The sequence below is a fragment of the Schistocerca americana genome, chromosome 1 (genome assembly GCF_021461395.2).
Source record: "Schistocerca americana isolate TAMUIC-IGC-003095 chromosome 1, iqSchAmer2.1, whole genome shotgun sequence".
NCBI classification, from domain to species: domain Eukaryota; kingdom Metazoa; phylum Arthropoda; class Insecta; order Orthoptera; family Acrididae; genus Schistocerca; species Schistocerca americana.
In genome coordinates, this window is record NC_060119.1 from 170,487,377 (window position 1) to 170,514,398 (window position 27,022).

The window sequence follows — 27,022 nt, forward strand, 5'->3', positions numbered from 1 at the left end:
GCTACCCCTGTTCAGGAACCACACGTTTGTCTGGCCTCTCAACAGATACCCCTCCGTTGTGGTTGTACCTACGGTACGGCTGTCTGTATCGCTGAGGCACGCAAGCCTCCCCACCATCGGCAAGGTCCATGGTTCATGGGGGGGCATATATATATATATATATATATATATATATATATATATATATATATATATATATATTGAGAGGCCAGTGTCAAGATACCTAGCCTCTTGAACAGGGGTCGACAAAAGTTTCGTGAACTTACACCACTTATTGTCCGTACCGCCAGTTTGTGAGCCAAAAATATCCTTTTAGAATGGGAAGAGTTACCCAAAAATATAATATCATACGACACAAGCGAATGAAAATAAGCTAATTAGACTATTTTTCGTGTCGAACGATCACTCAATTCAGATACAGTTCGAATAGTAGAAATGGCAGTTAGTCTTGGAACAAGATCCTGAATGTGGGCTTTCCACGACAATTTACTATCTGAACACCTATAAATTTGAACTGTTCGGTTTCACTAATCATATGCCCATTCTGTGAATTTAAAACGTCAGGTTTTGTTGAATTGTGTGTTAGAAACTGTAAAAACTGAGTCTTACTTTCTACAAGCCATTAACTTAGATCATGAACTGCACTATTTTAAACCGGGCCAATGTTACACACAAGATCCCTTACTACCAAAGCCGGCCGCTGGTGGCCGAGCGGTTCTAGGCGCTTCAATCTGGAACCGCGCGACCGCTACGGTCGCAGGTTCGAATCCTGCCTCGCGCATGAATGTGTGTGATGTCCTTAGGTTAGTGAGGTTTAAGTAGTTCTAAGTTCTAGGGGACTGATGACCTGAGATATTAAGTCGCGCCGGCCGGAGTGGCCGTTCGGTTCTAGGCGCTACAGTCAGGAGTCGAGCGACCGCTACGGTCGCAGGTTCGAATCCTGCCTCGGGCATGGATGTGTGTGATGTCCTTAGGTTAGTTAGGTTTAATTAGTTCTAAGTTCTAGGCGACTGATGACCGCAGAAGTTAAGTCGCATAGTGCTCAGAGCTATTTTGTTAAGTTCCATAGTGCTCAGAGCCAGTTGAACCACTTTTTACTACCAAGGTAGTGTCATCAGCAAACAGAAATATTTCAGAGTTACCCGTAATACTAGAGGGCATATCATTTATATAAATAAGGAATAGGAGTGACCCCAACATTGATCCCTGGGACCCCCCACCCCCCCAACCTGACTGTATCCCACTCCAACCCCACATCACAGCCATTCTCAACATTGTGAATAATTATCTTTTGCTGCCTGTTGCTAAAGTAAGAGGTGAACCAATTCTGAGCTACTCCCCGTATTCCATAATGGTCCAACTTCTGGAGCAATATTTTGTGATCAACAAAATAAAATGCCCTAGTTAATCAAAAAGTATGCCTAGCGTTCGAAACCTTTTGTTTAACCCATACAGTACCACACAGAGAAAAGAGAATATAGCATTTTCAATTCTTAAACGATTTCTAAAGCCGCACTGTACATTTGATAGCAAATCGTGTGATATAAAATAATCAGTTATCCTTGCATACACAGCCTTTCCAATAACCTAAGCAATCACTGATGGCATAGAAATAGGTCTACTTTGTCTACATTATCTGTTTCTCCCTTTTCATAAAGCGGCTTTACTATTGAGTACTTTAATCGTTCAGGAAACTGACCATTCCTAAAGGAAAAATTACAAATATGGCTAAATACATGGCAAACATGTGGTGCACAGTACTTTAATATTCTCCTAGGCACTCCATCATATCCATGAGAGTCCTTAGTCTTCAGTGACTTAATTGTTGACTCAATCTCCCCCTTGTCTGTATCACAGAGGAGTATTTCAGACATCAATCTTGGAAAGGTATTTGCCAAGAAAATTATATGATTCCCTGTAGAAACTAATTTTTTATTTAATTCATCAGCAATGCTCAGAAAATGATTGTTAAATACTGTACCTAAATCTGATATATCAGTAGAAGAAATATTTTTTCTATGAACTGACTTTATATCGTTGACCTTGTGCTGCCTACTAGACACTTCCTTCACAACTGACAGTACGGCTTCAATTTTATCCTGTGAATTAGCTATTCTATTTGCATACCACATACTCTTCGCCTTCCTAATAACATTTTTAAGTAATTTACAATACTAGTTGTAATGGGCTACTGTAGCTTGATTGTGACTACTTCTAACATTTTGATATAATTCCCGCTTTGTTCTACAAGATATCCTTATCCCACTAGTCAGCAACCCGGGCTGCCTATTACTGCTAGTACCCCGTTTAGAACGTTCTAATGGAAAGCAACTCTCAAAGAGCATGCGAAATGTGTTACAGAAAGCATTATACTTATCATCTATGTTATCAGCGCTACAAACATCCTGTCACTCTTGACCCTTGGCAAGGTTTACAAACCTCCCTATTGCTGTTGGTTTAACGTTCCTACATAGTTTGTAATTATATGTGACGTTTGTTTGAGTACAAAAGCCTTTCAGTGTTAAAATTTGTGCATCACGGTGTGAAAGACCATTCACCTTTTTACTAACAGAATGCCTATCTAGTAACGAAGAATGAATAAAAATATTGTCTATTGCTGTGCTACTGTTTCCCTGCACCCTAGGTGGAAAAAACAGTCTGTATCAGAGCATATAAACTTAGGAGCTCTAACAACATCCTTTCTCTTGCACCATCATATACAAAATTTAAATTGAAGTCACCACATATAACTAATTTCTGATACTTCTTACAAAGTGAACCAAGAACCCTCTCTAGGTTGAGCAGAAATGCTCTGAAGGCAGAGTTAGGGGACCTATAAATAACGACAATTAGAAGTTTAGTTTCACTAAATTCAACTGCCCCTGCACAACATTCAAATATCTGTTCAGTGCAGTGTCGTGATACGTCTATGGACTCAAATGGAATACTGTTTTTTACGTACATAGCCACTCCCCCACCCAGCAAGGAACTCCTTGAAAAACAGCCAGCTAATCTGTATCCTGGTAAAGGAAGCCTCTGAATTGTCAAATTATTTTAGTGGTGCTCCGATATACCAGTAATTTCAGAGTCATCATCTACAAGCAGTTCACTAATTTATATTTTGATGAAACATGCTAATTCCTTCTTTTCTTGGGAACGTGACGTCCTCTGGTTGGTTGGTTGGTTGGTTGGTTTTGGAGAAGGAGACCAGACAGCGTGGTCATCGGTCTCATCGGATTAGGAAAGGATGGGGAAGGAAGTCGGCCGTGCCCTTTCAGAGGAACCATCCCGGCATTTGCCTGGAGTGATTTAGGGAAATCACGGAAAACCTAAATCAGGATGGCCGGACGCGGGATTGAACCGTCGTCGTCCTGAATGCGAGTCCAGTGTCGAACCACTGCGCCACCTCGCTCGGTGACGTCCTCTGAAGGTGAGCCCTTAGTTAGAGGGACTTCCTTTAAGCAGCTATACCTATCAGCTGACTTCAGTCTGAAAAAGGTGTAGCTCTAACACCAACTACTACAGGAATTTTTCCATGAGTGATCCCACTACCACCCACTAAACTGTCACCTATAAGCTTTGCCAGCGTCCCCTTCCCATAGTTATTGAGGTGCAGCCCATGCCTAGTGAAACCCGATCTACTGATAGACCCAACTGGCACCACTGAAATGTGACCAATTTCCTCTGCCATCAGCCGCTTTTCCAGCCCCAGGTTAACGCGCCTAACATCCGCATTAAGATGAGGCCGATCATGACGCTGAAACAGTTGCACGAAATGCTCATTAGTGTCACCAGTTTGAGTAGCTATCTTTACCGGGTCACCACCTATATCATACACCCCGTCCCTATCAAGATTGTTCCCTGCTCTACCTGATCCTCCTTCATAAAATTCCTACATAACTCCCCTATGCTGCCAATCACCTGAGCCAATCCTGCACTAGGCTCCACGATGCTTATGACCTGGTATTCACTCCCCAACACTTCCTGCAACTGCTGGCCCACACCTCTACCGTGCTAACTACCTAGCAGCAGAACCTTTCTGTTAGATTTTGCAACTGATTTGCAACTGACCTAGGCCTCTTAACTGATGAGGACTGCTGCATGTTCCCTATATCTACAGCTACAAGAGGCTCCTCTCCACTCAACTGACAGTTGGTCAAATCTATTGTAAATACGCAAAGTATAACCATGTGAATACCTCCTCCTCTTAGATGCCTTCTTGCCAACTGCCAGTTCCCATTCCCCACTACCCTTCACCCTCCTCAACCTATCTAGTTCTTCCTTTGCGGCTTATAACTGCACCTGAAGGGCACAGATCTTAGGCTCCTGCTCCTCTGTCAACTTATTTCTACTACAGATTCTGCATTCCCAGGAGAGGATATCGCCAGAATGCCCACTGGCCTCCCCACCACATTCCCCCCAGTGAAAATCCCACACCGTAAGCCAGTACTCACAAAACCACGACAGAGAGTGTCTCACTCATGGTAAAATTTTACAGTTACTAAGAACTATACGTCTACGTTACCTAAGTTCAGATACACCAGTAAAACTATTTACAGAACTAACAATAGCGATCGCGAAGTTCTCTGTCTATTAAGAAAGCGACTACTTGTATTAATACTACTACACCATAGCTAATAACAATACCAACAAAACTTCACAAAATTATTAGCTAAAACCAAAAATCCAAGTGGCCACTGGAACACTCAACGAAGTGAAAACACTGAATGAAAATTTTACTGAAATATTTCACTACAAACAATAAGTGTAAATACTTGTCACTTCAATTAACCATTTAATAACGTTAGACGTTGTGACTTATACTGCATCATCTACGCACCATTATAGGACTACGATGGTCCTATCGTGTCATGTGACAAATGAAAATTGTAACTGTAAATTTTATCATATAACTAATGAGGAGGTATTGAATAGGATTGGGGAGAAGAGAAGTTTGTGGCACAACTTGACTAGAAGAAGGTAGGACATGTACTGAGGCATCAAGGGATCACCAATTTAGCGTCGGAGGGCAGCATGGAGGGTAAAAATCGTAGAGGGAGACGAAGAGATGAATACACTAAGCAGATTCAGAAGGATGTAGGTTGCAGTACGTACTGGGAGATGAAGAAGCTTGCACAGGATAAGGTAGCATGGAGAGCTGCATCAAACCAGTCTCAGGACTGAAGACCACAACAACAACAACAACAACTGTAAATGTTAAAATTTTAGTATAATGAGATTAAATAAATTATTTTGCTATGGTTACCACACATATAATAATTGCAGATAACTCATCTTCAAATTAAGTCGATGTTTTGCTTTTTCATACAGTAATTTTTGCACAACGCTGCTAACCCATCTACATCTCCGTGCTCGTGTAATCAATACAGGAGAGTTAGTCGCTTTACGGTTTTGCATTCGTCTGAAATCACAAAATAATACTAGTTCTGTACGTGTGCTATAAAATGTTTAGTTAGCTGAAATACATAAACATATAAGAAAACAAAAGCCTAATCATCTTCTCGGCCGACTTTTTCTGTCTCGTAATACAGCTGTAAACTGGTCGGCTGTTCCGTGCTGTGTAATTTTTCTAGTCATCGTAGGCAGACAAAATCTTCTTCCTGTACAAATAGCTGGCCAGTATAGTCGCTTAATCATTAGCGCCGCCATCAACTGACGTTTATACGTTATACTTTCCATACATGCGCATAATAACATGGTAAGTGCACATTACCGCCTCAATCCAAGATGCGTAGTCAACTATTATTGGTTCTGCCGTCATGAAAAGAAAAATGTACGTAGTTTATAAAAGTTTGTTGTACATGTATGCTACCTTGGGCGCACAAAATATATATAGCAACAGCATGGTCAGTGACTTATTTAAATGCATGCTGGATAATGACTTGAAATCTACAGCGTATTGTATTCTTCTCTCATTGCACTTCATCTGCATGTCATTCCACCATTTGATTCTGTTTTATTGTAAGCTGGAGGTGTTCGGCCGATGTTGCGTTTTCAGATTTCTCAGCCTATCTCTTGCCACTCGGCATGAATTTAAAGCAACATTTCCTGCGTAAGTGACGTGCTCATGATCTTAAGCCGTGATTCGTTCCATGTATGTGACGCTCTTCTCTGACTTGACCTAAATATTATATAAATTTACATCTATTATCTAAATTTACATTTAGCGTGGCCTTAATCACTGAGCATTATACCCTGATACTGAGACGATTTGCACACATTACTTGTTATTAAGCGCAACGGGTATTCTCTATAGGGGAAATGAACTAGAAGACAGTATTATAGACAGGGGAGAGAAAGAAAATGAAGATGATATGGGAGAAGCGATACTACGAGAAGAATTTGACAGAGCAATGAAAGACGTAAGTAGAAACTAATCCCCTGGAATAGATTATATTCGCTCAGAATTACTGAGATCCTTTGGGAGAACCAACGATGACAAAATCATTCTACCTTGTTTGCAAAATCAATGACACATGCGAAATAACGTCACACGTTGTAATGTGTCAGGCAAATCCAACACCTTCCATGAAAACCCTGACATGATAAGCAAATCCAGTAGTATGTCACATCAGACAGCCTGCACGGCAACAAACACGTTTCGAAATTCTTGATGAACAAACGTCATCACAAACACATGCGGAACCACAAATGTATGTTTCAAGACAGTTTGGATCGTGCAATGAAGCAGCAACGTTAGCCAGACAAGATACCGAACCAATACCTGACAATGGAAAGCCTGGTCGCGAAGAGTACAGCGCAATGCATTCAACTACACATTCACAACCGATGGAAGAAAATTATTGCGTACCACTCCAACGATACTACGCAAGGGTAGGCGAAAGCTATAGTGGACAATATCCAATGGATCTACCACAACCGGAAGGAACGACGGGAGAAATGATCAGAAACAAAAGTGGCGAAGAATCGCGAATTTCATATGGAACTATGACGAAGTACGACAACGATCATTTCCTCACAGTCAGAAAATTTCAACACTTTCGAGAAGGAAACTCATTACATCCATGAACTTTTATTGATCAATTCCGAGTAGGATTACCAGAACATTGGACGCTAGCACACAAATTAGACTTTATATGTGCACACATGTCAGGAACAGTCGCAGAAACCATGCAGAATGTTGCAGCGACATGCCGATCGTACGAAGATTTCAGAGAGAAGTTTCTCTCACGATATTGGTCCAGCGAAGCACAGAACAGAGTGAAGTACGAATTATTACAGAACCCATATTTTGAAAATTCAGGAGAGAAGAGTCCCGTGAAATTTTTCGAATTAATGGTAAAGAAAAATCAATGCTTAGATTTACCATACAGTGACGGAGAGGTGATTAAATTATCCGCGATGAAGCTACCATTGAAATACCAGCAATCATTAGTAGGTCGCGGAGACAATGACGTCGAAGCATTTAAAGGTATTCCAAGGGAACTAGAGTTCATATTTTCAGAAGATGACGCAAGAAAAAGACGAAGCGCACGTGAAAACGAAAGCAAAAAGCAGTGGAATCCACAAGACACAGTACGAAGAAACAATAATTACGAACCATGTGATAACTTCGCACCAAGAAACGACAATAGATTTCAACAAAGAACCGGTTATGGATTTAGAAGAGAATATGGCAATAACTATAATTCACCCAGGAACGGCAACAACTATTACAGAGGGAATAACGCCAACCGGAACGGGTACTGGAGAACCAATAGATCGACAAATTATCAACAAATAAACCACTATCAACAAGCTGAAAAAGAAAAGAGAATACAGATAGAAGAGGTGGAGGTAAGACCACCAAACCACGATAAACGTTCGAATTGACAGCTAAGCGCCCATGCCAAAGAGAATGACGCACCGACCCAGGACAATTGCAGCACCTTGATCACAGAAGTAAAAATCTTATCACGAGAAGAGAAGAAGGAAGAAACAAATCCGCAGGGGCCAGATGAAAACGAAGACAAGAAAATAACAATATCGTGTAGGGACGAAATTAATTGGGAGAATACTGATGAGGAAGATGAATTGCCAGAGGCATGCACAACGAATGCAGGAGGAAAGGACGAAGTAATGAGTATTGCAGAGCTATTTGAGATGGAAACCAGGGAAACCGAATTTAATGAGGATAATGCGCAGTCGACAGAAGTTGAAAATAAGTTACGAGTGGGCACACAACCCAACGTATATAATGAAGGAAGTTATGAAGCGATAATTAGAGCATTTAGATGCGATTATGTGGAAGTAGCGACGAAGAAGGAGAAGATAGGCGAGGATGAGGAAAAAGTAGAGGATGTTGAAGAAAGCGTAAATGAAGGAAGAAATAGAGAAGAGGAAATAAAAGAGAGAAAAGTAGCAGTCGAAGCTTATCCTACAGAAAGTTCAAATTCACAAGGGAAATTCCTAAAAAGACTGATGTATGATTCAGTGGAGGATTCGTTGATGCAAGAAGAAGAAGAACAGAACCAACTCTTTCAAATTCAACCAATTGTGAAGGCCATGGCAAAGCACATCCCAGTCAATATTGTAATTGATAGCGGAAGTGGACTGACTGTGATCTCAGAAAATTTATTCACGCAGTGTAATGCCAATGAGGAATTGACAGTTCTGAAAACACGTAAGATTAAAGTAAGAGGTCCTATTAGAAACAATGCTGCGGAAGTTACGAGACAAACAAGGTTAACTCTTTCGTGTCAAGGCCAAAAGATCGAAGCCAACTTCGTGATTATACCTAAACTAACTGTAGATTTGATTATATGTGCAGATTTTTTAAATGAGAGACAAGCGATATTAGATATGGGGAAAGGTAGCGTAACATTCGGGAATGTCACACTTCTCTTTGAGCAAAAGCTAAAATTAGAAGAAATACCAGTTATAAACAAACAATTAAGAATGACACGAGATAAAGAGGATGAAGAATTAGAACGGTATGCACAAAAGGGGGAATCGCCTCAACTCACGTTAAAAGTCCATAAAGAAATCGAAGAAAAATTGCAAGAAGTTCAAGGTATTTTGGAACACAGTAAAAAAGAATTAGAGGGTATTTTACGAGATAAAGCAAAGGTACTTTTACCTAAGACTGGCAGTATTAAACACTTTCAGTACAAGTCTGAAGATTAATTTTATTACTGGTAAATAATCAGCACAGTATTTCAAGATTATGTTGCAGATAAGATCGGTAGGAGAAAGAAGAATGAAGAGAGAGGAAGGTGGGAAAAAAAGTAGTTTCAATAAAAACAAAAACAAAAACAAAAATAACAGCAATAGTACCATAGATTAAGGTGAAGGGATAAAGCGTAGATAGTCTGACAGCATGAAATACTAAAATGCTATACACCATGACACTACACAAAAATAAAAACGAATTTGAGGATTCTTGAAGTTAAGACTCAAAATATCTTAGTATAACATGGAAAGGGCGCCGAAATTTGTAAAGCTTTTAAGAAGGCGTAAAACAATGTAGGTACTAGACATATGTTAGATGATTATCAGTAAAACTTTTTGTAAGGACCATTGTAAAAACTCCAGCAAGGACAAGATGCAACGACCCACAAGTTGCAACGCAAGAAGTATCAAGAAAGGAAAGGACGTAATTAGCAACACACGATTCCTACAAGGCAGAAGCGTCAAGAGAAGGGAAAGGACAGCGAAACCAACAGAAGGCCCTTGTATCGGAAGTGGGCCATAAATCTGCCCGCTAAGCAGAACCCTGCTGGGACAGGACACGGAACCATACAGTGGCGGAACCCTGCAGAGACACGACAGGACACCAAACGCCAGAAGGGACCGGTGCAGGGACTGACAAGCAAACACCGGACTTTCACCGTTTGTAAACCCCGGAACGCCTCCACTCAGCGGAGCGAGCAAAAAACGGCCCGACGAGAAGACTGCTTGGGCAAGCCACCACTGGCAAAAAAATATGTGTAAAAGTCACACTACTGCTATTAAATAGCAAGCTGATGCACGAAACTGAAGAAAACTTCCACAAAGTAAAAATGACACACCCAAACAATTTATCAAACTGTTACTAAGAGGAGAACTTCAAAGCGACTAGTTATCAATAAATATTTCCATATCCTGCCCAGAGAAGAACCAAGAAGCAAGTAAGAAGCAGAGAAAAAGCAGGAAGAACAGAAGTTGAAGATTCGCAAGATTGAGACCAAGAAAGAGGATGGGTGAAGAATAGACGACATACCTTCCCAAATCCCAATCCTATTGTAAACTAGTCGTCTGTGAAGTATTACAACGAAAAACGACCGCTTTCAGCGACACATAACGATGACTTTCACGCATACAAAGCCAGTAAACCACGAGATTCTGCACTCACAGCTCCATTCCATTACGGGACCTCCACAACAGCAACACACACTTGCAAAGCCAACAAGGAATGACGAACGAAGCTGTACATCAAATACTTGCCCACATCCATCTCACTCAAGTCCATCACCTTTGTGCAAAAAACATTCGCCAACCTCATGCTTAAACATTCATAGGATTGTGTGAATGTGTGAAATCAAATTATGTGATGTAGGAAATTTGCAAAAGAAGCGTGTGAAAAACTAAATAAGTTAAGCACACCAGACAGCTAATAATCTACAAAATAACAGTCATTGACTATGGACTTAAGTAAAAAAATGGACTATCGATAAAAATAAGTCGTTAGTTCTGAAATGGACAGTATATAAAGAACAAAAGTAAGGCATAATAAACACTAAAACTATATGTCACTTATTTTCTCCTCATAAAAATAAAAGAATAACTATATTTTACTTATTTTCTCCTTATAAAAACAAAGAATAAAAAATTATCTTGTTGGATGTTTTCCCTTTTTTTTAACATTTGTACCATTTGTTAGGATAATATCTCAATACTTGTGTATGTATATTTCTTTGTCAAAGCAATTCTTGCAAATAATTCTCATTTGTTAGTGTAACAATGTTCAAATGAGTGTCTAGAAACAAAAACATTTTACTTGCACATGATATTTAGAAAATGTGTTAGGAATATATTTTATTTAATTACTACATTTATAAAAAATGTATTTCTAAGAAAATCGATGAGAAAGACTCCTCACATTCGATAACAAACTTCTTAAAAAACAAACATCACACTTAAATAAAGAAAGAAAATAATTAAAAATTAATAATAGCATAAAAATATTCTTCTCTTGTCATTTTTGAGAATAATGTGGAAGAACATAAAAATATAAATTAGTAATACAAACTAGCATAGAACCAGAATAATGTAGCTGAACAGTAGGCAACAAAATTTAGATAAAGGAATAATTTTTGACTGACTTAGAAAACGATTCCATCATTGCCTTAATTCAGTGCAAAAATTTAGTTCGAAGGGTGGTGATATGTAAAGTGTCAGGCAAATCCAACACCCTCCATGAAAACCCTGACATGATAACCAAATCCCGTAGTATGTCACATAGCTCCGAATAAATCATGACATTAAATTAACCAAAGTAATATGAGTAACGAATGAGCAAATGGAATACCACAGACTAACACAAGAATGCCTAAATGCATGTCATACCTTCCCACTGTGAGACAGACTCAGTTCCGAGGGGAGAAACGAGAACAGAAGCCAAGAGCAAAACCGTGTTAAGCTGAAGGCCCTACAATAAGAGACGGACACCCACGTCGCCAGCTAACCACTAGGACCACCCCCAAGCCCATGTTAAAAGCAAGAGCCCTCCAGAAGAACAGTATAGATCTTACGATAACACAAAAAGGGCCACATCCCAGCCGCAAGTTTTAGCGTGAGACTTTTTCGCGTCTCTGTTACGTCAGGACCACCCCCCAGCCCATGTTAAAAGATAGAGCCCTCTAGAAGAACAGTATAGATCTTACGATAACACTAAAAGGACCACACCACCTGCAAGTTTTAGCGGAGACTTTTTCGCGTCTCTGTTACATTGCAAACTTTAAAAACATTGCCCCACCATGAAAAGTATAACGTTTCTCATTGGATAGACAGAATTTTTGTAGGCAGAGCTTAAGGTTAACATTGAGACCCTGATTGGTCAAATGAAAACACAGCCAGATAGATTTTTTTAACCAACTTCAGCAAATTGTAGTAAGGAGAAGTTAGGTGAGAGTTGCTTCCGAGACAGCGAGGTGAACGGAGCTGTGCTGCCCGCCACCCCCTGACGAACACCGACAAGGTAAATAAGTGGAAATGTCGTGTGGCTAGGGCCTCCCGTCGGGTAGACCGTTCGCCTGGTGCAGGTCTTTCGATTTGACGCCACTTCGGCGACCTGCGCGTCGATGAGAATGAAATGATGATGATTAGGACAACACAACACCCAGTCCCCGAGCGGAGAAAATCTCCGACCCAGCCGGGAATCGAACCTGGGCCCTTAGGATTGACAGTCTGTCACGCTGACCACTCAGCTACCGGGGCAGACCTACCGACAAGGTAATGAACGCATGCGATGCCGCATAACAGCGCATAAAGCTTCACTCAGAACTGCAGAAGTCTCATCTGTTACACCCCCTTTTTGCGTAATACTAGTGTCGATCGTCAATTAAAGCTCATGGTGTTCACATTTGTCACTTGAAGTAAAAATCTGAAACGCGATGATTTTTCTGTTATACAGTTATTGAGAAGCCACACTAGCCACTGTAATTTACGACAAGTTAGATAAGTAATTAAAGATAATTGAGGGTCACTGTAGACCATTTTGATAGTTTTCTCTTTTGTGAAACTTAATTTAAACCTAAATTATAGATGTGATATGGCATAGGTCATCCTTCGATCCATTGTAGAACTTGGAAACCCATTCAGGGAATATTCGTTCACATTTTTGTTGAACGCAGTTGGTTTTTACCATCCTGTATTAAAACATTTCCTTTTATCAATAGTGCAATTTATAAACGATGTTTTGTGAGTAGAATAAAATTTCCAATGGTAAACTTAACTGCTTTTTCGATTTATTTTACCAGCGAACTAAAAACCCCTTCCACTAAATTTAGTTAGTATTATGATTCTTTTACAGGGAGTGCAGTGCAGGTGACGCTGAAATCATTAAGTATTTGGTTACATCATCGCTAGTCTCACTGAACTCTTCTGAATTCTACATGTCATGTGTGGTCTGGCGTCTCCTTACCAGCAACAGGTCCCAGGTTCAGACTAGTCAATTCCCTAAAAAACACGCTCAGAGCGTCGTTGCGTGAAAGTGGTAGGGAGACACGATATAGAACAAACAGACAAACAGACACCACGCAGAATGTTAGAACGTCAAGAGGAATGTAATAATTTCAGTTTCAAAGAAGACAAGTGTACCTACTAGCGAACCCTTTGTTTAATAAGTCATGATTGCAAAATGTTGAGACGAATTACTTACAGAACATGGAAAAACTGGTGGAAGCGACTTCAGGGGTTCCGGAGAAATGCAGGTACGCGTGAAGCAAAGCAGAGCCCACGTCTTCAACTGAGACAAGCCTACATTTACAGCTTTTGCAGATTTAGAGGAAGCTTTTGACGTTGATAACTAGACAACATTCTTTTTCATTCTTTTGACATTTTGCTACAGAGAGCAAAAGTTATTTGAAACTTGTACAGGCATCAGAATGCAGTTATAGAGAGTCGAAGGATACGAAAGGATAGCCGTAGCTAAGGAGGGAGTGAGACAGGGGCGTAGCCTAATCCTGATACTTTCTAAGCTGTTCATTGAACAAGCTGTAAAGAACACGAACGGAAACATGGAATACGAGTTAAAATACAGAGGGAACAATGAAAACCTTTGTGGCCTTTGTCGTTTGCCGACTTCATTGTAATTCTGTTCGAGGCGCGTAGGAATTGGAGGAGAAGTTGGACAGAATGCATAGTATCCTGATGATTTCAGATGAACGTTACCAAAACTGAAACAAGAGCAGTGAACGCAAACAAATTAAATTAAGTGATGCTGAAAGAATCAGGAATGAAATGAGTCGTACAAAGTAGCAGACGACTTTCCTTCTATGAGCTGCAAAATAAATGACGATGTCCGATGTATAGTGGGTATAAAATACAGCAACAAAAGTGTTTCTTAAAAAGAAAAATATTTTAATATGGAACATAAATTTCGCGGAAACTTTTCTGAAAGTATTTTCTGGAGTCTAATGTCCATGGAAGTGAAACGTTGACTATAAATATTTCAGTCACGAAAAGAATTTAAGGTTTTTAAAGAATGTTGAAGATCAGGTGTGTATATCGAATAATTTACGCAGAGGAAGTGAAACGAATCGGTGGAAAAATAAATTTATGGCACAACTTGGCTATAAGAACGGATCGGTGCGTAGGAAACGTCCTGAGGCGTCAAGGAATCGTCAGTTCGGAAATGGAAGGAAGCGTGGAGGGTGAAAATTGCACAGGGAGACCAACGCTTGTGTATAGTAAACAGGTGCAAATGAATGTCAGTTGCAGAAGTTATACAGGGATAAAGAGTTTTTCACAGAATACAATAGCTTGTTGAGCTGCTTTAAACACTTTCAGGCTGAAGACCACAACATCAGCATGTAGAACACGTGTACCGCATAAGTGTGTATTCATAAGAACGGTCTAGCTCTATTACTGAAATTTCTATGCCAATTTAGTTTCTGATAGGTATTTATCGCCTGAAGGCCATGGCTTCACTTTTCATTCTTGAGATTCACCATACTATATTCTTTTGCTGCAGCTTTTAGATAATGAATTGTGTATTGCGATTCGTGTTCAGTACTAACAGTGAGAGATTGGTCTTATCAGTATATTGTGGTATCTACTGTTATATCATGCGGAGGACCCGTTTTCGATTCCCGGTACTGCCAAGGATTTTCCCTTGACGGGGAGGGCTGGTGTGGGGTGCACTCAGTCCAGTGACGAGCTACTGGACTGAGCAGTAGCGGCTCTACGGTCTGGAAAGTTTGCAAAACGACCGGGAGAGCGGTGTGCTGAGCACATGTCCAGCCATACCGCATCCGCATGACGCAGCAAGGAAGAGGATGACATGGCGGCCGGTAGACATCCCCTGGGCATTCACGACCTAGTGAGGAGCTCATTTATCTAATATATTCTCTCGTAGTTGCAATGAATTTTAATCTCGCTTGCGTTGCGATTTCTTTCACATAAGTTCTGAGTTGGAAAGATACTCCACAGTTCACTGGTTTCCATTGAAAAACTCTATTTTGTAGGCATAACTTGCTACTGGGTTGTAATAACGCTTTGTGTGTTTCATTGCTTACTAAAGTTTCAGTAAGTATTTTTATGAGTACACAATCCAATCATCATCATCATCATCATCATCTTGAACAACTTCCAGCTCCAGGCTGATTCTGCTTAGAACATAAGCCTCACCACGTAGTCCTGTTTTCCCACCATCTTTCTATGTTCGCTCTTGCCCAGTCCTCGTTTCTTTTTTCGATACACTTCTCCACCCATTTCAGCAGTCAATACCTTGATCTTCCTCTTGATCGTTACCATCGCATCTCCATTTCGTGTATCTTCTTGTTTTCCATTCTCTTTAAGTGTCCATACCACCTTGGCCTTAAATATTTGAACACAATATCTTTCTTTATTAACTGCTTTATGCTGTTCAATTAAAAATTTTAGAGCAAATTCACCATTAGCGTAAGGCATTTCTTTTCAAAGCAGGTTTGTGTTCATGTGGTCACGTATCTCATAACTCGAGACGTGGCATTTCAAGTAAACTATGAACACCGACGTTGTAATAAGAACAGCGTTTCAGTCACTCATTCTCACTTAAAAAAAAAAAAAAAAAATTGATTACCCGTTTCAACCTGAAGAGGTCACATTCAGATACAAAACTAATGTTACAGAACACATATATTTGCTGATAGATCGTTTATCTTTGCAGCGCTAGTTTCGGATATGAAGGAGATCTTTACACCAGGTCGAAACCCACAAACAAAATATGAAAAGGCATGACTCGGGTGTTGCTTTTTGATTGCAGTCATCAAGTTACCTGTCAGCTGAGCGTATGTAAACTCACTCGAGTTTGTAGTTAAGAGAATCGAGTCCTTACGAAACTCCCTGCCCCCTGAATGCCTGTAATTTATGTGGAAAGAGCGGGACCCAACTAGGTGCCACCCCCTCCCCCCCCCCCCCCCCCCCCACCAGCTGCGTCGCCCGGTGGAAGGCGTGTGATGTACGGCGGGGACGCGCCGTCCGTCTGCTGCCCCGTGAGATACGACTACAGCCGGCTGCTGTTACTTAGTCTCAGGTCGCAGCTCGAGTCAAGATTTGTTCCACTATAATGAAGGTGTTAATCTTGTAGATGAGAATAAACATCGCTCGACTTTTTTCGAACCAAATTTTAATCAGCCTTGCTTTGGCTAGTTCCAAATTAGTCTGAAACAAAATACACATCATGAGGAGATCAAGTAGCAACCTTGATAGGCTACCAGCAGCTACTTTCCACCTTGAGCACGTATGTAGATTTGTGTGCGAGGGATATCAATACAATTCTCATCTCGATCTCGGATAAAATCAATTTGGGATCATGAAACTTGGTGATAGTGTTAATCCTTCTACAAAAATTCAACCTTCAATAAGATATACCTTTTCAAATAGGACGAAAAATGAAAAAATTGATCTTGTATTTTTTAAATCATTAGTAATTTTTACATGTGCTAATTATTGTAAAAGGAAACGGTTTTCACAAAATTAACTCTTAAATTTTTAATAGTTTCAGGTTAGAATTTGGTAAATTTTGCGTAATTTTCCGACCGCGGCAATCTGTCTACCGTGTAACTCAAGAATCTTATATCACAGAAATTGAAAATACCGCTTCAGTTGTAAATTACTTTATTTTCACACGACCGGTTTCGGACTGTTATAACCCCCTCCTCAGGTGTCGTATTTGTGCTGTGGTCCCCCAGCGCCGCGTGTACCAAGCGTGGTGTGCTGCCTATGAGTGCAGAACAGCAGAACAGGGAGTCCCACCTGAGGATGGGCTTATAACAGTCCGAAACCGGTCGTGTGAAAATAATTTACAACTGAAGCGGTATTTTCAACCTCTGCTGTAATGTTCACTTGTGGATGTTCTGCCAGCAGGATTGTTTGTAATCTTATATCAGATTTCAGTGAACTACTACTCATTTGAACCTGTCTGTTCTTGGTAGACGTATACAAAAATAACATAATACTATTTATTACATCTTTTAAACAGCTTTTATTCATGTATTAAGCATAAAAAACATTTTAATAAATATGAACCTCCTTTTATGACATATACATTTCAGTTTTAAGATTTATGGAGCCCATTGTCTGAGGGCGGAAAAATTTATTAAATAGTAAATATGTAGGCTCACGCTGTCCTGCGTAATCATGGTATTATTACACCTGGCCTTCCTGGCCGTTAGGGGGGTCAAGCGGTGACGTTAGCTAAACAAGTACAGTAGTGACTAAGGAAAGGGCATCGCACTCTGGATGATTTTACGACAGTTATGCATGTGCTATCAGGTGGTTCAGCGTGTCCTCGTGAAATATCACGATAAAAACTCAACGACAAACTGACAGAAGTGCCCTCACACCGGTTACAATAATACTGTCGGCGACTAATACTTTGGTTGTTATGGGTAGCCGTGAAACATAAGCAGCAGGCGATCGACAATGCCCTCGTCACGATTCATGGGTAGAGTTGCAAGACTGCCGTAAGCTTCCGTGGACTATCATAAGTAGCTAGACTACGGTAGTTTTCTTAGTAGCTTTGGTCAGCTAAGGTCGTACCTTTGTCACATGTGCGTTAGATGTGTTGCATCAACGTTGCGATGATTATGTTACTCGATTCCCATAAAACCCAGGAGCGCAGAACCGTTTAAAACTGATTAAGGATCTATAAAGGGCCGGATAACGAATGGAAACATTTTTGTTCTACATAGTTATCCTCTTGTCCGTTACTTAAAAATAAACATTATTTCTGGCAATATTAAAATTATCAATGTTTAATTCAGGTTTTATTCGAATATTGTTGATTTGTATCGTCAAACAAAGTGATTTTGTTGTAAAAACAAAGAAAAAATACATATATATCACATAGCGCTAGAAAACATTTCCTTAACAAAACACAAAATAAAAAAGCTCCAGACAACAATACAGTATATCAAACATTGCTTCAGTACTTCGTCGAACTTATATAAACATGTTTCTGTTGTTCACTAATAGCTTTCGCATTTATCAATTATAACGGGAAACTATTGTCTTTGACCATAATGAAGAACGGTCTATTGAGTACAAAATAAAAGTGATTATATATTTTATGTATTTTTTCATGTAAGCTGTACCTCGATCAACAGAAATTGCTTTGGGTACATAAAAGCGGAGAAGTTACGCGATCAACTATATTTTTATGATTTATAAGATACAATTTATAACTGTAAGGATGCAAAATACACAGCGGACAACAGTAAATAATGTGTAGTTATAATTAAATAAAAGAACAAAAAACCAAGAGAGGCCGTCGGTAGAACGCAGCTCTATTCTGTGGTGTGGCCAGTCTTTCTACTTACGTTTTCTTTTTTCTTCACCCCTCCACTGAAGGTACCATAAAATTGTTACTAATATTGTTTTTAAACCAAGTGCTGAACAATATGGCATAATTTTTATTCCATTCCATTGAAAATGGCGTTTTCCAGAATTGTGATTTTTTTCATGATTTCTGCCACCGTTTTTTAGACTTATGATACGTTCCTGAGCACAATAACTTTCTAAAATCGGTGATTTTATTACGAGCTTACACCAACGGCGACGTGCATTCACGCTTTAGGTCTGTTAATATAGCCGACCGCTGTGGCCGAGCGGTTCTAGGCGCTTCAGTCCGGAACCACGCTGCTGATACGGTCGCAGGTTCGAATCCTGCCTCGGGCATGGATGTGTGTGATGTCCTTAGGTTAGTTGGGTTTAAGTAGTCCTAAGTCTAGGGGACTGATGACCTCAGATGTTAAGTCCCACAGTGCTTGGAGCCTTTTGAGCCCTTTTTTATGGGAAAGGAACTCAGCCGTGTGCTTACTATGGAAAGTCCGCAGCTCGTGGTCGTGCGGGAGCGTTCTCGCTTCCCGCGCCCAGGTTCCCGGGTTCGATTCCCGGCGGGGTCAGGGATTTTCTCTGCCTCATGATGACTGGGTGTTGTGTGACGTCCTTAGGTTAGTTAGGTTTAAGTAGTTCTATGTTCTAGGGGACTGATGACCATAGATGTTAAGTCCCATAGTGCTCAGAGCCATTTGAACCTTACTATGGAAAAAAGAGGTTTCTCTATGAGAAACTCCTAGCGGAGGACGCCGAAAATCTCTGTCGCAGTGGTGTGCGTGGCAGCTCCACCAGGTTTCTCTGTCAGGGAAATCTGTAGTTAGTACATACAGAGAACCACCAGCAGTTTGTTGACTAAGTAGGTAATGGGTGGCAGTGCGATATTGGGATGTACAGCGAATGAATCATATTAAAAAAGGATGAAAGACTCTATACCGATAGGACAGCTGTCAGGTTTGATGCATGTCGAAATGGTTTCTCCATTGCAGGTACATTCGTGGGGAAAAAATGTATGATCTTGCGACTGAAAAAAACAGCTGCTTTTGGGCAGGTAAAATATTCGTCAATGAAAAACATGGTACCTACACAAACCATGGGACTACCGGAGATATCTCACTTGTTTCCTCGTGCCCATCATCTTATCCACTGAGTAACCGTTTAACGTGATATGCACACATTGGCGAAAGTTGGCACCGTCACAAATATTAAACGTTGGTTTCTGGTGAAGGTCACAGTTGCTGCAACAAAAATACACAGCCTGACAATAAAAGTGAAGTGCGTAGAAGACATCCCAAAAATCCAGACCTTGGGCAACGTATGACACTATTGCTAGGTGAGGCTCTTTTCACAACAAGAAATACAATAACTGTTGGTGATCGTGTACTCGAGATTATTAGTCTAACATGACATAGTTATCAGATGTATTAAAGACAGCTTTCCAGTACTTTATTTTACGCAAGTTAATAACATGCTTCGTAGACTTATGGGGTAACTTTGTGTGAGCAGTGGAGGAAGTCCATTCTAGGGTCGTGAATGATAATGTTGTGGCTGTGCTGGGAACGCCACCTGCCGGGAAGCCGGCTGCCTGGTGCAAGTCTTTTTAGTAAACCTGCTTCGACGACTTGCATGTCGATGGGGATGAGATGATGATGATGAAGACAACGCAACACCCAGTCCCAGAACGGAGAAAAACTCCGAGCGTGACGGGATTCGAACCCGGGCCTTCGCATGGGATTCCGCCACGCTAGCGACTCAGCTATGGAGGTGGAATTCGATTCATTAATGAGAAGCTAGTCTACATCTGAAGAATTTAGTGTGCAAATTTAGACCATTTACATAGATAAAGAATTTTTAATAAACAAACGAATAATTTGGATCGTTTGGTACAAGGTTATGGAAATATCACGTGATTTGACGTAAAAGAACGTACGAAGCAATTTAAACGTAATCTGAGTGGATATTGCCGATGTCTACTGGAACTCTGGCTATAACAACCTCGACGTTTCTGTGGTGGAAAAGTCTAAAACCGGGTCATAATGCCAACAGAGAGTCTTTAATAAACAAGCGGTTGCTTTGTCGTGGAACCAAATAAAAAAGCTTTCGCTACACTGCCAGCGACACGGTTTTCTTCGCACTGCTTAATGGCGCACCCCATTTGTGTCACACTAATCAGTCATTTTCACCTTGTGGGAAGTTTCATATTTCTCATTTTTCTTTTTTCTTTTACACTTCCTGTATTCATTGCTCATCTGGTGACGGATACAGCGATGTCAGTGCCTCTTTGATAGATTTATCCTCCCACGTGCTCGTTTATTAAACACAGACCGAGCAAATATAATGTTCCTGCCCGCAGTAAAACGCAAATCAGAAATTCCAATTTATGTCCTCGTGGATATCTTCATTACTCGATCCTAATGTAACGTTCCCCAGTTTTTCTGCTCGTTCCCCTTAAATAAATGAGAGCATATAGCTCTTCCAGTTGCGATTTTGTATTCAATCCCGTTACAGTGCGACAGCGTTCAAACTGCCGAATCCATTCCGGTTCCCCCGGGGCCTTCTGGAATAATTTAAACGCTCCGGCAGCGCGTGCAAGTTCACCGAGTGGCCCGCTATTTGAGCAGCGGCATTAGTCATTTCATTTAAACAGCGGCCGCCAACTCATTCCGGTTATCTGGAAAACACAGCATACACTATGATCCGTTTTGGCACCGTATATTACTCGCGCTGAATTCAGACACCGACAGCATAATACGTACCCTGTACCGCGCCTACTCACTTGAAACTGTCTTTTCTTACCCATACATATACATAAGAATTGCAACAATTTTATGTTGACACAATGGATGAAGCTGTACCTCTAAATTGGCGCACAGAGATTTTTAAAAGAGGTCAAAAAATAATTTCAGCAATGTTCTCGTGAAGAATGCGATCAGGTGATGGACTATCGCTCTGCTTTCAATAACTGTTGCTGATGTTTCCTACAATTATTAAAATGGAAAGCAAAAGTGAAACCATTGTGAGAGCGGACAGAGTAATTACGAGGGTTGGAACTTAAATAGTGGCAACTATTTATTCACAACCGATACAAAAGAGTTACATGTTTGCACCTGTTACTGTCGTTCAAAGTTGTCACCAGCGTTGTGTAGAACCCGTTGCCAGAGACGTAGAAGGCGTAGTATACCTTTAGCAGAGCCTGTCCTGTTGATGGTGCGAATGGAGCAGTCCTAAGTTATGGTGATTCTCGTGTACTACTGTGGTGGTGTTATCCTAACGCATTATGTTCCTCCACGGCAGACCGTCAATGCGCAGAATTACTGTTCGTTTTTGGAGCTTCACCTGCCCCCAGCTTTGCGAAAGAAGCGGCGACACTTTCTGCGAAACCCACCCATCATTTTGCGCGACAATGTGCGGGCGCATACTCTCGCCGGAGGTTCGAGTCCTCCCTCGGGCATGAGTGTTCGGTCGATGGGACTGGCAAGTACTGTACCATCCACCATACTTCCCGGACTTAAATCCTTGTGACTTTGATTTGATTCCGAAGATGAAGGAACCACTTCGTGTCATTCGCTTCAGAACTTTTCCAGAGATTCGACAGGCAGTAGACTGCTCCATTCGCACCATCAACAGAACAGGCTCTGCTAACGGTATACTACGCCTTCCACATCGCTGGCAACGGTTTCTACCCAACGCTGGTGACTATTTTGAACGACAGTAACAGGTGCAAACATGTAACTAATGTTCTAATGTGTGTGAAATCTTATGGGACTTAACTGCTACCGTTATCAGTCCCTAAACTTACACACTACTTAACCTAAATTATCCCAAGGACAAACACACACACCCATGCCCGAAGGAGGACTCGACCATCCGCCGGGACCAGTCGCACAGTCCATGACTGCAGCGCCCGAGACCGCGTGGCTGCAAACATGTAACTCTTTTGTATCTTTTGTGAACAAATAGTTGCCACTATTTAAGCTCTAGCGCTCGTATAAATAAAATGTCTGCTTTGGTAAGTTTCAGATAATTTCAAGCAATTTCATGTTATCGCTGAAAGTGCCTGTTATGTTACATCAGAACCAACTTATATTACTTGAAAATTTAGATTACGATAGACAAAGAGTTTAATGTTTGAAGTAATCGAAGTGCCTGCAATCGACCTTACACAGGTAACAGCGACGGAAAATCTAACACAGTTATATCACAACTACACCCTAACGGAACTCAGTCAGAGACACTGTATACAAAATAAATTTCTCGCCCACACGGGAAGACGACAAAACTGTCATCAAGGCAATATTGAGTGAGGGTACGCGGTGATAAGACACTTGGCTCGTATTCGGAAGACGGCAGTTCAAGTCACCGTACAGCCATCCAGATCTATCTTCTCCGGCCGCGCGGAGTGGCCGCGCTGTTTGAGGCGCCATGTTACGGATTGCGCGGCCTCTCCCGCGGAGGTTCGAGTCCTCCCTCGGGCATGGGTGCGTGTGTTGTTCTTAATATAAGTTAGTTTAAGTAGCGTGTAAGTCTAGGGACCGATGACCGCAGCAGTTTGGTCCCTTAGAATTCACACACATTTGAACATTTAGGTTTTCAAAATGGCTCTGAGCACTATGGGACTTAACTTCTGAGGTCATCAGTCCCCTATAACTCAGAACTAATTAAAGCTAACTAACCTAAGGACATCACACACATCGATGCCCGAGGCAGGATTCGAACCTGCTACCGTAGCGGTAGCGCAGTTCCAGACTGTAGCGCCTAGAACCGCTCGGCCACATTGGCCGGCATTTAGCTTTTTCGTGATTTCCCTAAATCACGGAAAGTAATGGAAGGGATGGTTCCTCTGATCTGCCCCAGTCTTGGATTTGGCTCCTCTCCTTACTTCCTTTGCGGAAAAAACACCCAGTTGAACTATATATATATATATATATATATATATATATAGGGTGATTCTGTGATGAGGTCACAAACTTTCCGGGATGATGGAGAAGGGTAAATTGAGATAAGGGACCCTACTCCGGAAAAGACCACGTCGAAGTTATAAGCAAAAATCGCTCCGATACCCCGGACAGTGCACCTCATCTGTGTGAATGTGTGGTAAATCTTATGGGACTTAACTGCTAAGGTCATCAGTCCCTACGCTTACACACTACTTAACCTAAATTATCCTAAGGACAAACACATACACCCACGCCCGAGGGAGGACTCGAACCTCCGCCAGGACCAGCCGCACAGTCCATGACTGCAGCGCCTAAGACCGCTGGGGTAATCCCGCGCGGCTGCACCTCATCTATTGCGAACTCTTTGCTTTCGACATTTTAGGAGGAGGTAGTATGGGCCAACAATAGAAAAAAAAATATGCAGTAAATATCGGCTCTAAAGTGCATAGCTTAAGAGCTATGAGCACTTGTTTATCTTTGCTACTGTAAAATGGAAATATGGAAATGCCGTGTGACTAGGGCCTCCCGTCAGGTAGACCGGCCGCCTGGTGCAAGTCTTTAGAGTTGACGCCACGCCACTTCGGAGACTTGCGTGTCGATGGGGATGAAATGATGATGATAAGGACAACACAACACCCTGTCCCTGAGCGGAGAAAATCTCCGACCCAGCCGGGAATCGAATCCGGGCCGTTAAGCATGACATTCCGTCGCGCTGAACAGTTTTTTTTCTTTTTTTCAATCTCATTTTGTTCTATCTTGTTCGTTGAATTTGTTCGTGGCGGACGTCCTATGACACCCGTTCAGGTTGTTCGTTGATCCATTCACCCAGTATATTTTTATTTTTATTTTTATTACAGAGGGTAGCTAAACCCTCTGACCGAACACGCTGAGCCACCGTGGCGGTTCAGCTACCAGGGGCGGGCTTTGCTACTGTGAAACATATCTTCTACCGAACAAGTGCCGCTCTTGCGTTCTGCCCCCCTTGCGGATACTATGCGTCCAGGCAACAGAAGCTTAGCTCGGTCATATTAAAAAATTATCATTACCACATACGTGATTCGCTTACAGTTCGAACTAAGCATTGTCATGTACAACGATGTGCCAAAACACCAGACACCAGGACCACTTCCACCGCCAGACTGGACGCAACCATGTGGCGTTGCGGGAGTGCAACGCGTTAAAATAAAGTGTATAAGGGGATTAGGGGAAAGAGGAATTATTTTAGCTAATATAATGGCCGAAGATGGAGAAATCCACTGATGTAAGCAGCTTTGACAAAGAGCAGATTTGTCATTGTCCAGCGCCAGACAACAATGTTCGAGGAAAAGGCGAAAGTGGGTCAGCTATCGGCTGATGCTGTCCTGAGAACGTGTCCAAAGTGATCGAAAGACGCGAAACCATGAGTAGGCGGCAAGACTTGCGCATTCCGCAGTTCGGGAAATGCGTTGATCTGTTTCAGGTCTGACGACAGTGTCCAATGGTGGTGCAGGTACAAGTGTTTCGGAATACCCTGTTCAGCACAAAGCGTTGAGCATGGGGCTCCTCAGGAGGCAATCCCTATGTGTTCGTATGTGAGCCCAAAGACATTGTCAGTTACGATGTTAGTGAGTACGGCATCGTCGAGACTGGACTGTGGGTGAATGAAATCTTGTTGCCTGGTTGAGCTATTCACGTTTCTTACTACACCAGGTCGTTGGTCATGTCTAGGTACGCCGCCGTCTAGGCGAACAGCTGTTCGAATCATGCACTGCGCCACAGATGCAGGTGGGTGGAGGAAGTATTTTCACCGGGTTTTCGTGAGATCTGTTGTAGTAACCGAAAACATCGTGAGTGTCGTAAACTGCATCAACATTACTGAGAACCGATGCGTTCTCTCACGCTTGGTGTCCTCCCTGACGGCGGATGCATCTTCCAGCAGAACACCTGCCCGTCTTACAGGGCCAGATCATGTTATAGTGGTTTGAGGCGCGAGTTACCGAATTCACGTTAATGTCTTGGCCACAAAATTCAGAACCGATGGAGCACATCTACATCTACCCAATGGTGTGTGGCGGAGGGCACTTTACGTGCCACTGTCATTACCTCCCTTTCCTGTTCCAGTCGCGTATGGTTCGCGGGAAGAACGACTGCCGGAAAGCCTCCGTGCGCCCTGGAATCTCTCTAATATTACATTCGTAATCTCCTCGGGAAGTATAAGTAGGGGGAAGCATTATCTTCGATACCTCGTCCAGGAACGCACCCTCTCGAAACCTGGAAAGCAAGCTACACCGCGATGCAGAGCGCCTCTCTTGCAGAGTCTGCCACTTGAGTTTGCTAAACATCGCCGTAACGCTATCACGCTTACCAAACAACCCTGTGACGCAGTTGGGCGCCAGCTCCATATCGAGAAACCACCGAACCACAAGTTACGGGAACCGCGAGACCCCGCGTTGACATACCTCCTGGAACCTACAACGACTTGTTTAATCCATGTACACGCAGAATTGGTGCTGTACTGCGTTCTATTTTGTGGATCAGCAGGGGGTCATAATGTTTTGGCTTACCACTGTTACGACCCCTGTGCATCTCTGCCACGCTTTCATATGAAATATAGCGACCTGTTACGGTAGTAACAGAGCGCCTCTGAATTTGTGCAATTATTGTTAGGAGTGTTAGGTAAATGGTCCTGGCTGAATACTTTAGAAGCGATTGCACCAAATATTTGTGTTTATTTTTATTTATTTACTTATTTATTTTACAGAGGCACCGAACGTTTTTAAAAACGATCCCTATAGCTATGATTCCCATTTGCGTTTGATATTGCTGATTCTTCGTGACTGTCCCATTCATTTTACTTCCTAGTATTACCACCAATTATATAAACGGAGTGACAGGTCCAGGAGTTTGTTAATAACCAGGAAACCTCCGATTCATTAAATATTCAAACTCCAATCTATAAAAAAGCTTCAAACGTCTGATTACTTTTAAAATGAGTTACTGTGTTAAATATTTCACTGGTGCATGTAAGTGATAAGAAGTATGGAAAACGTTTGAAATTATGCTTGAAGCTTATTGGAAGTCGCTCAGTGTTCTGATTATCAATCACTGGATGAAAATAGTCTGGAAATTTGCACTCCATTTTAAGCAAGATCTAGCTTTTTACGCATGTCAATGTGTATGATCTCTTGCCTTCTGAGCTATGTGCCGTACAACTATATAGTGTTGCAGGTACATTCAGTGATATACACTACTGGCCATTAAAATTGCTACGCCACGAAGATGACGTGCTAGGGACACGAAATTGAACAGACGGGAAGAAGATACTGTGACATGCGAATGATTAGCTTTTCAGAGCATTCACACAAGGTTGGCGCCGGTGGCGACATCTACAACGTGCTGACATGAGGAAAGTTTTCAACCGATGTCTCATACACAAACAGCAGTTGACCGGCGTTGCCTGGTGAAACGTTGTTGTGATGCCTCGTGTAAGGAGGAGAAATGCGTACCATCACGTTTCCGACTTTGATAAAGGTCGGATTGTAGCCTATCGTGATTGCTGTTTATCG